The 2,500-nt window shown below is 30.6% G+C and overlaps 1 pseudogene; it reads left to right on the top strand.

Annotated features, from left to right (window-relative positions):
- LOC122335687 overlaps window positions 1-2,500 on the top strand; it is a 10,880-nt pseudogene that overhangs the window by 703 nt on the left and 7,677 nt on the right.

Here is a 2,500-nt window from a genome sequence, read left to right on the forward strand (position 1 = left end):
TCGCCACAAAGCATCTCCTAATTAATACTGTAATTAATTAATTTTAGGCTACAGCTACAGACAACTTGCCCCAACCAGGTGGACTATTTTATTATTATAGTGTTATTTTATGGTTTGTGAATTAAAATCTACTCTCTAGAGAAAACTAATGTTTCTGTAATCAAGGCAAAATTTTTATAATTCTGTATTCTTTGTTCGTTTCTGCTGGACACAGCAGGGTTTGTATTTTATTATTATTTTATTTTTGTTTTTGTGTAGCTGTCTTACCATTAGCTACCATTTAACCTGTATTAAATGAATACTTTTCAGCATCTTTTTTTCTTGTCAGGGCTTTAAGCTTTGTTTCTGTTCGCAATGGACTTCCAAAAGCTTAACTTCATGAAATGAATCTCGTATCATTAATAGTATAGTTACTTTCCTGGTAGCAGGACTAGTCACTTTTGGGTTCATCGGCTTGTGTTAAATGACCTGGCTGTTAAAGTGAGATTTCTTCCTCACTCAGTGGCGAGAGAAAGGTTGCTTTCGAAGCGAGCCTGCGTGACTGAATCTGGAAAAAACTCAAAATGTGGAGCTGTTACCTCAGCAGCATTTGTGCTGGCTTACACCTGCTTTATAGTGGAGACAGGACCGGAGAGGATTGTTATGTAATGCGGCGCACACTTTTCACCAATTCATTAATGCATTTTCTTCTTGAAGACTTCAAGTATGCATGCATGCATGTATATGTACACAGTTCCCTGCAATATCATTAGAAGGAGGCGACCCAAAACCAGTGTTAAGATGCTGTTGCATTCGGAGCAATGGCCAAAAATACATGCGTACAGATTTTTCATTTTTCTTTTATGCTAAAAACAATTGGGACGTTGAAGATCGTGTTCCAAGATATTTAGTAAATGTCCTACGTGAGTATATTAAAACTTAATTTTTGATTAGTTATATGCATCGCTAAGGACTTGACTTGGACAGTTTTAAAAGTGATTTTCTCAATATTTAGAATTTTTTTGTTCACCTTTTAGATATATATGTATGTACATATGTGTATATATATGTGTATATATATATATATATATATATATATATATATATATATATATATATATATATATATATATATATATTTTTTTTTTTTTTTTTTTTTTTTTTTGCTTGTTTGTTTGTATTTATTTTTGTTTGTATGTTTTACAAATTATATATACATTTAAATTTAATTTCAGTTAAAAACTAATTTTTTAGATTACTTTTGTGATACATAATTTGTCATTAATGGATGTATATGTAAACACACACAAACTTTTTATATATATATATATATATATATATATATATATATATATATATATATATATATATATATAATATCTAAAATATATTTTTTAGAGATTATATCATTTAGAAAAATATAGAATATAAAAGTATAATATAATATTTTATTGTCATTAGAGTTTAGAACATTTTTCATCAAGGTTTTTTAAAAGAGATTAAACTGGCCACAAGCATCTCCTTTCCTTGCTGTCCTCAGTTAGTCAGGGACGTGACGTTCTTTCACACTCTCACTTCCTGTCTGATCTGGTGCTGTGTGCTTTTACACGTCTCTTAGAAAAACATGCCCTTTCATCCATATAGCTTTGGAAAGCAGATCCAAAACATCCGCAGATCATGTGGTCTGAAATGACTGCAGCGGACTGCGTGGTGAACCGGTTCCTTATCAGACTCATTTACTTGTAGATGGCTAGAATTAAAGTAGAATAGAATAGAATTAAATCTATCTGACTTTCCTCCTTTCTGTGGAGCAGCACAAAGAGTTAGTTCCAAGTTTGAGCCAATAGACCACTTTATAGACTCATAATGGTATGATAATCAGATGCGTGTTTGAGCGCCATATAGGCGTGAGGCCCACCCTACTCAGGAAGTGGGCGTGGTCAGAGGAAAACTCTTATGGTTCTGTTTGTGTGTTAAGAGCTTAAACGTTTGGTCTAGCCAGAAATTGTAGTTTTATGCAATAATAGTTATTTTTGTATCATGTAGATTATTTTTAACATTTTTTACATTTTATTTTGTGCATTTTTTAGATGTGAAATTAAAATAATGGGCAGTATTTGTTCTATTTTCTAATATTTTGAATAGTATTATTATTGTCATTATTGAAATATGCTTTATTTAATTAGTTTATGTCATATTATGCAGTATATTTATGTGTGCACACACAGCGTATTATGTAAAAATGCATCATTCATTTCTAATGAATTTAGAGCATGCTTGTTGAAAAATACGTTTCGTTTAAGCTAAGCATACTATACTATAGTTTTTGTTCATTTTTTGAAATGGATTTAATTTTTTATATTGTCAGTTTTCATTTTGATTATAGTTAAAAACAAAAATAGTAATTGCTTGGTGTTTTACCGCATACCGAGGATATTTTTACGTTTTGGTTATTTTATTGCTTTAAACTCGATCTTATACTTCCTATTCGCTTAATCCTTCAAGCATCCACAAAGATAAG

This window comes from Puntigrus tetrazona, unplaced genomic scaffold, assembly GCF_018831695.1.
Source record: "Puntigrus tetrazona isolate hp1 unplaced genomic scaffold, ASM1883169v1 S000000846, whole genome shotgun sequence".
In the NCBI taxonomy this organism is placed as follows: domain Eukaryota; kingdom Metazoa; phylum Chordata; class Actinopteri; order Cypriniformes; family Cyprinidae; genus Puntigrus; species Puntigrus tetrazona.